Genomic DNA, 12,668 nt, shown 5'->3' with positions numbered 1-12,668 from the left:
TTCAAGAGACTCACACATAATATATGTATATAGTGACTAATATTATATTACTTCGTTAACAACCTGGCCATAAATACTTTTCATTAATCGTGAGTCGAGACGGTAAAATAATAGCAATTATATATATAGGATAAGGACTGAGATATTTTTCGCTATATTTTTCTTTATAACCAAGCATAGACAATACAAATTATTCGATTGAAAATCAGATAATTATTTTATATCTTACCTGTGTCCTCAACTATTAAACTAAATCCAATATACCAATTATACATCACTCAACCTAACTGGAACATTTTTAGAAAAAAACTATATATATATTATATTACATATTACATATTACTTATATAACAATATAAGTAGGTACTAAACTAAAAGCTTGCTCTCTTCGATTTTTTTAATTCAGTATTTATTTATTTTTTTAATATACAATATTCTTGTTTATTCGATCATCAGATACATATTATCTAAAATTATGTATAATATTATAATAATACTATGTTAACAGTTATGTTAAAAAAAATTAAGCACACAATTCTTTCATGAATATTTAATTTTTTTTTCATACAATAAAAATATCGTCAATATACCAAGTGAATCTCGGAAGCAGATAAATGTTACATCATTTTCAACATTTTTTTTTATTTATTACTTTCCTATATATTATTTCGTTGGATGATCTCACACGTTTAATTATAAATTTTATACATTTCGCGAAATATCCTGTAAAATTAAACGAAATTTAGAAATATTTCAATTATATTTTTGTAACTAATATCTAAGTAAATAAGTAGATAGCATTTTTTTTATGCGTTCGTCATGTAGATAAACTGTATTTTAGTTATATCATACGCCTAATAATTTTTAGATAGGTATTAAAAATTAATCTATTATATAAATATTTTTTTCTTCTTTTAGTATTGAATTATCCAGTATTTTTTTTTTTTTTTGCTCAACTCCAAAATACAATTTAAATTAAAAAAATGTTTTGCATTTTAAATATAAAGAACCTATTGTATATTAAAGTTTTAAGATTTTTTCGTTTGCTCGAAAAATGTTATCAGTCTTAAATTCTATATTACTTCTCTACTCTACGAGTTTAACAATGTTATATAGATGACTGATATTGTCACGACTATTATTTACGATTTTCCAACATCTGTTTTACTTTTATCGTTTCTAAAAGGTAGAACCACTGTGTTATGGTTCATGCCATTATACCATTTCGTGTTTATCAATGGCTGAATTAAAATTATAAAATATTAATAAATTACTTATAATACACGTATATTATCAGTAGGTATTCATCGCCAAATGAATATATTTTTTTTTTTTTTTTGAGAAATCGGGGATTAAAATATATTATTGTCATTTATTAAATGTTATAATACATTTTAATAACAATTATATTGATTAAAATGAAAAAAGTTATTTTAATAATTTAACGATTATCATTTACCAGTTATTACTAATTTTTGTGTATGTGTTTGAAGGGGATGATTGCTCCCTTGACATTATATAGTAGCGATAAGTATATCATTTTGCAATCCTATTTTGTGCTCTAATTTATCGTATATTACCATCATTAATAATTTTTAAATTCATTATACTTAAATATTATTTATGGTGTGCATTTTATATAATTATTAACATGAGTAATTAAAATATTTATTTTGTATTGGTATAATTAAATTCACACACATTATAATATAAATAGAACTAACTAAATATATATTGTTCAATAATTTTACATTTCTAAAGAACTTAAGAACTGCTTTGTACTAATTACGTCACGTAATGATTAATTATCGTTCAAATATTTGAATGGTAAAAAGACCTCCGCCACTATATTTTTAGACACAATAATATGTTAAATATAATTGTTATATTTGCCCTCTTTCTTCCAAGGGTTAAAAAAAAAAATAATAATTACACCACTAATTTTAATAATTTTAACATATTATATAAAAATATATCTATTAAATTAATATAACATTGTTTTCACGGATAGAGAGCGCACTAAGTTAGTTAAACAACTGATTCTGAAAGTAATTTCAGTAGTCCGTGTGATATCGCTTATAACATAGCCCGTCGCCTAAGTGCGTAACCATAATAACTTTAATCGTGGGCGCAGGGTATATTGTAAAGCGCTATTGGGCATTGTTTGCGATGTTGAAAAAAATTTTTGTGCAGGTGGAAATACATTTTTATATTGTTGCTAATGTTATAACGATAATATTACGGATGAGGAGGTTAGTGAAATGGCTCGAAAATTATATTTTTCAAATATCAAAAACCACCAATGTCATAATTTTGTGGGAATTATGTATTTTAGTGAAGTGATTTTCAAATTTTAAATATTACATGTTAAATTATTTTACCAATTTTATGTATTACCTATTTCTCGAAAGTCTATTAGGTACCTTTTTGATACTTGCTTACACCAAAAATAGACATAGTTTCCATGTACTTGTAAGTTGTATGATTTAGACGATTTAGTATTATGTATATTGTACCACTATTTAGTATTTATATGGGTTATAAATATAGGTAATATTATAATAGGTAGCGGGCCTTGGTTTCTTTAGATTCAATTAGAGTAATTCCACCGATAATTATTTTACAAATCGTCAGCTTTCTACTCATGGTACTGGTATTTTGTATTCATATTTGAAGTACAATATTAGTTTGAAAGTGTACCTAATATATAACGTAATGTTTATATTATTCAAATATACAGAAACATTATGGTAAGTACCTATATGTATAATATATATTATATATTATATATAATAAATAAAATATTTAGAAATGGTTTTTTATTATTTTAGATATTTGACGTAGTTTTAAAAATAATGTGTTTTCGTTATTTCTATGTCTTATCTATGCTCAAGATATATGAACTCAGACTCATGGAAATGAAATAATAAGTAATCGTTTAAATATTATTTAACAAATACAGCATACCTAACCTTTAATCATAGAAATAGTTTGCTGTTTAAGGGCTACATAATATGTATATCATTTCGGTTTTAGACACAGTAATTTATTTAACGTAAGTAGATAAGATAAAAATAAAAAACACTAATTTTATTAATCAATTTTTGAAACCCATACCTATTATCATAATATAAAACAGAGATATTTTTCTTATGATTATTCTACGTTTTCACTTTTCGACACATGTTTTTTCAAATTTAATATCCGGAGTAGAATAGTTTTTTTGAAACGTGATTGTATAAATATTTAAATAACGGTTTATTTATTATTTATACTCGCTTAGATTTTATTCAAAATAAATAAAATGTTATGGATACCGATATATCAAGCATATTATTGTATGTCTTCACGTATCTAAATTATAGATGTTAATGTTATAACTTGTTGGTTTAATATAATATAATATTAAATTTATACTTAAAATTCTATTGTTTTAATTACCTATAAATAAATCAAAACAAGTCTAAATAGGTATCTTAAAAACTGCATAGAGAAAAAAAATTATTTTTAAAGTAACTGTAGATAATGTCGCAATTATCAAATATTAATATTTTTCGATTTAAAATTTAAAAAAATACTTAAAATTATTTAACAAGGAATCGTTGATTCACGAGTGAATATAAATATCGAGATAAATTCAACTTCAGACACACATAAAAAATATTTAAGGAATTATGTTCAATTTATTTTATAATTATTGTAAAAAAACTTGTATTCAATTTTAAAACTTAAAGAATCAATACTTTACATCTTATAATTAAAAAATAATAATAATTAGAAAATGCTGGTGATTTTCAGATTTTGAAAGAATTTTAATTGTAAACAACTATAAAAAATATTGTAAGAATATAATTTTGTTATTTTTTAATTGATATATAAACATTATAAACAACTTAGCCATAAATCCTTTAATAGCAAAAATAAAATACAAAATACCTATAAATACCATTAAAAGAACCAACAAATTTAATGAAAAATATTTCATAATATTAAGTAAAAGATAGTGTTATGAAAATTCTGTGAAAATTTTAAGTTTTTCTTTTATTAGTTATAATAAAAAGACGAAATCAAGTTTGTTGAAACCGATAAATTGTATAGCGTGAATTTTTACATTCCCATTTTTTCTAAATATTTTTATTTATTATTTTTTAAATACTAGAAATTTTTACTTTTGGCTCTCAAAGTACTAAATAGATCCAATTTCCTATCAGAAAATATTCTCTAAGTTAAAAATAAAACATTTTGAGAGTTTTAAAATATGGGGAAAATACAAAAAACCACACACAATTTTAAAAATGTACACTATATATTATGTAATTTCATAGTATGAACTAAAATTGTGATTAAAAAAATGAACTAAGATGTATTTGAAAAATTCCAAACCAATAACCCTTTTTCAAACGTATTATGGATTAACATTGTAATATAACGAAGTCTTAAAAAATAAAACAAAATGTAATCATGTGAAAATCTAAAATAAGCAATCAGTTTATTATGGTTTATGGAATATAATATATTATACATCCGTCATTCATATGAGTATAATATATAGTATATTGATGATTGTAATAATCTAACTGTTAAAAAAACTAAAAAAACTTCTGTATAATTCAAAAAAACCTAATCAATCCAGCCACAACACTCGTATATTATATTTCGATTCGTACTAAAATAAATTTAGTGAAAATCAGTACATGGTCACTGGTCGTAAATTTCATCGTTTTTTACTATAGATATAAAAACGAATACCAAAAAATGGACCTTTAAAAAAAAAATACTGTGGCAATTAACTGCAAAATAAAAAAAAAATGCGTCATTGTAAACCCAATAGAATCCAATCTGATTGCTCGGAATCTAATAAATATACCACGTCCACTGGATTTGCAGAATTCCGGCAGAATGACGTGGTTAAACGAAGTATAGACGATATAATGCGGCGAGGTACGCCAGTCGATCAATAAATGTGATAATATTATTATGACGTAATAACTACATTTTTGTGTAATAATATATCGGCGAGATTATTTATACACCTTCGTCGCTTTCCGTCCATTCCGTTTGTGCAATTGGCAAATAATATACACATTGTTGTAATACCTACCAACAGATTCCTATCGGTCCATAAGTCTAACACTAAACAAATATTAGAGATGTAAGTGCAATAAATTGACAGGGAAAATTTTTTTTTACTACTTAAAATGTGAATTCTTTAAATTAGCTGTAATTGATTATATAATTTATGAAACAACTTTTGGCGGATGACATAAACTACCACCAAATACGTGTATCAAAATTGTTTTATGAATATTAACTAATTATGATGTACTAATAATGATTACCAGTTGCTACTAATTATTACCTACTGATTATAATTTAAATACTTCGATAAAAACACTTACCTTTTTTTTGTCTCATATAAACTATAAATAAAATAGTAGTAAAGGGTTCGAACCAAGTTTCGCGTTTTCACAAATTTGTCATAATTGTTTTCAAGTAAGTTTTCCAAATTTTAACTAATAAATACCCCATTTTCCAGTCGATTTGTCGAATTAAAAGATTAAAAGTATAGTATCGATCAACATATTATGTATAAATGTACTGTATGATTAACAAGTATATACAACGATACAACGTAAAACAAAACTTTAATTGTTATTTTTAATATTTTCCTCCCTTTTTAAGAGAAGTATTCAACAAATAAATATACCCGTATATAATAATATTACATAATATTGATGCAACTTAGTAGTTTGATGATGTTTTACTGGCCGAAATTAAAATCAACATAAATATATTAGCCTAAAATAGGATATTTTAATATTAAATAAACAAATTCTTACCTACATCTAAAAACACCATCAACATTTTGAACACATAAATAAGTATAAATAGTTTGTATTGTTTATAAATTTAATTTAACCTTTTTAATTAAAGTAATAGAATAAATTGTTGATGAAATTCAATATACCTACATATTATATAAGTATAAAATACGACACTGTAAAATACAAATAAGAATTAAAACTGATATTTTTTTTAAACTTTCTTATAATTTGAAGATTCAATGCGAAAAAAAATATTCTATAAATATTTTATATAATAGCTATATCCATTGGCATACTCACGAGGGTAGAATTGTTGTCAATACAATAAATTGTTTTCTTACGTTATATTTTTATTTTATAAAAAAAACTACAGTGAACGATCACATGAATTTTCCATCACAGAAAATCTCGATAGTTATTTTTACTGCCAAGTTCAAATTATTAGAGTATTAGATGAATTGAATAAACAAATAAATAAGAAAATTTAATATAAGAAATTGCTATTTACTATTAATTAAAATTATGTAATAATATTTTAGATATCTTTATTTTTACAAAACATCGCTGTTGGTTTGTCACCCAGTAACTTCATATATCATCTACTAGGTAAAAAAGTTGTTTTTTAAAACATTAATGTTTACAAGTATATTAGTTAAAATATCCTCTTGCGTAGGTACTTTGTTGTATAATCGCTTGTCGCGTGATAAACTTCCACAACAAAGGCGTGAAAAATCACAGAATACTTCTGCTGTGCATATTATGTAAGTGTTTATAATATATTGCTTATGAGTTATGACGATTTGATAACTAAAGTATTTCTTTTAAGCTTATGTTAAGGGTTTTTTAGGGTGGACAAAAAAAGGAAACGACGAATACCTTTTGGTTACAGAGTTTTATTTTTATCATTAATTATTTTCATATATTTATGCGACCGTTTTTTATTTTTATTTTATTTTTTTTTTTTGTTCATAATTTAAATTTTTTAACAAAATTTACAATATACCTAAATAATGCTTGATACACCTAGCATAATCACTGGTATATTTACACATAATATAGTGCAACACTTATGTACCACTTAAAGGTTACAAGTCTACGGAAAAAAAATTCCTACCAAAATATCTTTAATATGCAAATAAATATGAGCAGAAGGTAGTAATATTATATTATAATAATACAATTTATAACAAATTATGTATGTATCTAAAATTATACCAAAATTAATTTTGTTTTTTAAAATCGTAACATAGATAATTTCCTTTCCCTGCACTCAAGATTTAATAAGTATTTTTCATATAAAAAAACATGATGTTCATCGTCTGTATCTTATTGATGAATACTATTAACTATTAAAAAGAAACGAAGATTATTTGTTTATAAAGCTATATAAGGAATGTTTTGAATGGAGCTTGATTTTAAAATATCAATCATAGATTAGTTTAACCATTATTATTTGAAATTTAGAATAAAAACCTTATTTCTTTACTTAGATTTATGATCAGTTTATCAGTTGGATAAAATATACCCTAATTAGAGCTCAGACTTATATGTATTAAAAAAAAACCAAAATATGTAAATATATATATAACAAAAAAATGCTTTATATGTGATAAAAAATAAAAATATAGAAGGTTATAAAAGTTAAAAAAAAAAAACTAAAAATCACTTTATAAATAACAAAAAAATAAGACAATTATTATAAAATTAAAAATTATTCTTTTTGATCTTGAAAGCAATATGATACCATATACATATTTAACATTTCGAAATTGAATGTTTTACGATTTTTAACATTGATTTATACAAACTAAAGGAACGTTTAACTCCGGTAATTGGTGCAAATTTCATTTTTACAATGACCAAAACAGTAAGTTTTATTTAAATTAAATTACCTAGTTACATTTAAAAAACGTATTTACATATAAATCTGAGCCCTAATCCTGACATATTATACTTTCCTAGAATATAATTAATTCATCTATGAAACAACGCGTTTCGTACAAAATACCTCTCATGAAGATTTTACAAGATTTGTCCTTTTTATACGTATATTATTGTTATAAAAAGGTAATGCTATTTACATGCAACAAACCATTTTTAGTAGCCTAGCACACTCCGCGTGAACAAAAATTTTAGTCCAGTAATATCAACTGCGTGCAGAAACTTGTATAATATTCTTGTCGTGACATATGAGTTTAAACACAAATTAATAGAAACCAATTTTAAAAGAATAAAAAAGTCAACTGTATAATTAAAATTGTCTCCAAAAAGTCAATATTTATAGTTTTTTTCTTCCAAAAATTAGTAAAAATTAAATGATTATCATAGCTGGTAGTTGTAAGAAATGCATCATCTTAGTTTTAAAATTTAATTCTGAAACTAAATTTATCTAACGACCAGAAATCATTATTTTATTTAAATTAATTTAGTGTTTGAATTTTTGCAGGTGTATTTTAAATTATTTTAGTGTTACATATTATTATTACATTTTTAAAATAAAAATTATGGCAGAAAAAACTAAAAAAAAGTTGACGTTAAACAATGATTCAAATTCATATTTCAAATAAGCTATATTGATTATGAGAAATGTATATATTTTTTAATAAATGACAATAGAAGTAAATAAAAAAAAAATTACCAATAAAAATATGTCAGTTATTTGCATTTTGAAAGCACGATTAAAATACGACTTGTTAGTTGTCACAAAGTTATAAATCGATATTTCAAGCATGGCGTGAAATGTAGTAACTCTGAATAAAGCTATACAATATGGCGTGTGCATATTTTCGGAGAATACTTTTAGTCCAATAGTAAAACTTAAAAGACTCTTTCAGTGCTTATTTAAAATTGAACGTTTTTTAAACCGTGAACAGAAAATTTTTAAATTCCTTAGAAAGAGTTCAAAAAAATGATGAAGAATAACAAAATAAAAATCCTGTGAAAAGATTCTAAGTCCATGCATATTCGACGTAATCTTGATTATTTTTGGATAAAGTACGGGTTACACTCAGAATCGTTTTGCAAATACGACAATTTATCATTGAAGTTAAATGTATAAATAAACATACTATGAGGTTCCTTCTATAGCAGTATCTCTATTTTATTTTTACAAACCTAATTCGAATCGAATCCTTTTCAACGCCCGATACGCGTACGATTCAAATAATTATAACAAATGAACAAATGCGTAAATCGTATCTGCAGCTAAAACGACGGAACACAGTAGTTTTAGAACTTATGTATGCCATGATTTATTTTCATTCAAACTTTGTATTAAAATCAACATACGATTTCGTACACAAAGTGCCGGAATTACAAGTCTAAGAACGGCGGACAGTCTCAGTGGACAATAACTAATGACAATGATTTATGTCCTGACTTAACTTAAATAAATATATATTTATTACATGAATACATTTGGATATAACATGGAAATTATACAGCTAGTGTACAATACCTTATTAAATTCTATTACTTGTGATAATGTGATAATTAACTTATAGTAATATACCTAGTATAATAATTTATATGACTTTATATGGTATAAAAGTAAAAATAATAATTCATCATAAGAAAATTAACAAGAGAATTTGATTTATTGATTAATATTCTTTAATTTACAAAAAAAAAATTGTTATTGTTTATTTAAGAATCGAATTTTTAAAATGTCTTTAAATTAAAATTGTGCGTACTACTTAGTACTTATTTTCAATATTTTTAAATTGTTAAATAAAAATGTAAAATGTCTTTTAAAGCAATTAGTTTAAATATTTTCGAAATTTTATTGAGGATAAAATCAATAATTTAGATTATATTTGAGTAACTAGCAAATATATTAAATATTCAAGTGTCAATGTTTAATATTTTATAAATTCCTAAAAGAAACCATTAAAGGAGAAATCGTCAAAAAAAAAACTCAAATTTATAAAAGAACGTTCGCTATTTTACGTTCGTTTAATTATCCAGTTTCTTCAATATTTAAACTTCTAATATCTATAAAAATGTATGGGACTACGCTAAAATTTTGTAAATATTCATGATTTCAACGAATTTTATAAACATTTTAACTTAAAAAGTATTTATAATAAATAATAAGTTACGCCTTTATATTTAAAATTTTTTTAATTCTAATACAAACAACTAATAAGACATCTTACCAAGCCTCAAATATTAAAATTCAAAATCTTATTAATTTTTAATAACAAAATAATTTAGATATTTTCGTTATTTTGACAAGTTTCTAAATCTATTTATTAATAAAAATTACTGTCGTATAGAATTAATAATCAATATTAAAGTAATTTCAATACTGTGTAAACTTTAATAATTATTATTTATTGTGTCCTATCCTAACTCGTAATTGTATATAAAACAACTTATTAAGGATTTATTTTTTTATTTCCACGCATAAATACTGTATGAGACACACGTATTTGTAATCGTTTTACAATGATTTGGGACAAAACGTTTTTCACCGATTCCATTGAAAAAATTGTGAAACTACGTCACTACTCACTGCAGTACAACAGTAGCCGTACACATTTAAATCGTGATCAAACAAATAAGAGCCCTTTGCGAGTTTTCGTTAATTCCGTCTACACTATGTATTTATAAATATTTTAACAATCGCATAAAGCTTTGCCGATAGTCGGTGCAAAAGATGTATGCAAACAACGCAAATAATATCCGAATACCAATGCGGATTTATGCTGAACATTCTAGTCTTTACCTTTTTTTTTTTTTTCGAAATCTGATTCAGGTTTTTTTCCCCCATCCTTGTGCGTATTTGTATTATCGCACGTTTATCATATGTATATTATAGAATATAGAAATTGCTTTCATCCCGCACTACTTTGTACAAAATATAATATAATATACGCCCTCTATAACACCTTGGCGTCATCGTAGCCATCGTTGTATACACGAATATCGTTCTATTTGCAAATTCAATATCACTTTATTCGACGAATGTCTACGGGTCCGTATAAATCGACAAAAAAAAACCTCTTTGCGTCTAACGTCTCGGTCATTTGCGTGCGTATATTTTATACGATATATTATATACACACACCGAGGGAATATACAATTTCAATTTCCACTATATATATACATAAGTAGCTACGGGTTGAGCGACGATGACTATACGATAATACATTATACTCTGTGTAGAATATTATAATATTGTTACATGCTTGCTGTACGGGACCCAGAGGCTCCGATACATAGCCAGGAACGCTAACGGGATTAATTTTGACGATAAAAAAGGGGTAATAAATTGAAAATAAATAACAATATAATAATACGTAATAAATCGTGTACCTATATAATAATATTAATAAACGGATATGAGGTAATCATCAAATTTCACTAATCAAATTTAGATATCTCGTAAAAATCGGTTGACCGATTTCAATTTACAAGAGAGTTTATATCCGTTTTATATTATAATTTTTATAGTAGACATAATAATAACTATATATAGCATGAAAATATAGTGTATCGCTCGATTTCACTAAGTGGTTAATGCTAAAAAATCCTGAATAAAATGTAATGACCTATTTATTTTGAGATATTATGGCTTTGAAATAATGTAGTTAAAAAATGTATAAATAATATAGTATGATTAAATAATTTATTATTGTACGTGAATATCAAAATATCATAGTTAAGTGAGAGAAACAACTATTGGCATTAAAAAAAAAACCATGCACACGTATCTAAATATGGAGGATTTCTTTCGAGCTTCAAAGTAATTATTAGATTTCACGCTCTGTGATATCATTACGATGACGATTACGTCGACGATTTGTGTTAGCTGTTAGGTATATGTTGGGAAATCGACAAACACAAATTTTCTGGTATGATTAAATAAAATCTGAATCACCGCTGCGGACAACTCGTATTTTTTCTCCAACTTCGCCACTCAGATCGAAAAATAATAACTCGAGCGCAATTAAAATTTAAAAATGAAAAAAGCACTACGACAAAAAATACGAGTTGCCATAACGACAAACTCAATAGCAGGTAGAGGCAACGATGCCAGTTTTTTCCTCACTGCGTGTATATATAGCTGATATTATTAATATGACGGTAAATTTATGTTAATTTTTTCAATTTTAGATATTATCATTTTAAGCGAAAACATCGTGTCGTTTTAGAGACGACCGTTCATGATGCGGCGTAAAATAATGAAAAAATAAAATCACGGACGTAATACTCTATTACAGCACTCGCGATGTGCAGGGTTGTATCAGGACACTCGTCTCGCTTCGCTTGCCACGTCACGAGTAGGTTTTGTGACATGCGAATACGTTTAACTTGAAAATAAAACGATAAATCTGCATGTTGCAATTTAAAATCGAAAACGATTTTCAGCATGATTCGATATACTTAAATATTTTAAGTGCTCGTATATAATATATAATTATAAGAACGGCCTCATCGTGTAGTACAAGTACAGTAATGTAATTGCAGTATAATATTAAATGGTATCCGCTCTTTAAATTGTTTAGTAAAAGTGTCTAGAATACCAAGATTACAAGCTTTATGTTCGTATAAAAACAATAGCGATGTCAACGTAATTAAAAATCTAAAAATGTATCTTATGAAAAAAAAAATTAAAATTTTTTCATAATTTTTCCTGATTAACAACTTGGCTCATATTGTAAAATAGTAAAATACAAAACATTTTAAGAAATTTTTTTTTTTTTTTTTTAATTTGTTTTATTTTATTTAATTAAGCCAATATTTGTGCTAACAGTTTTTAAATTCGTATTAGTCTTTGTAAATTAACTTCTATTATGACACACCATACCCACACTCGACAGTAAATATAATTCTGGT

Source organism: Aphis gossypii, chromosome 1 (assembly GCF_020184175.1).
Source record: "Aphis gossypii isolate Hap1 chromosome 1, ASM2018417v2, whole genome shotgun sequence".
In the NCBI taxonomy this organism is placed as follows: domain Eukaryota; kingdom Metazoa; phylum Arthropoda; class Insecta; order Hemiptera; family Aphididae; genus Aphis; species Aphis gossypii.
Note: the sequence above shows the minus strand (reverse complement) of the source record.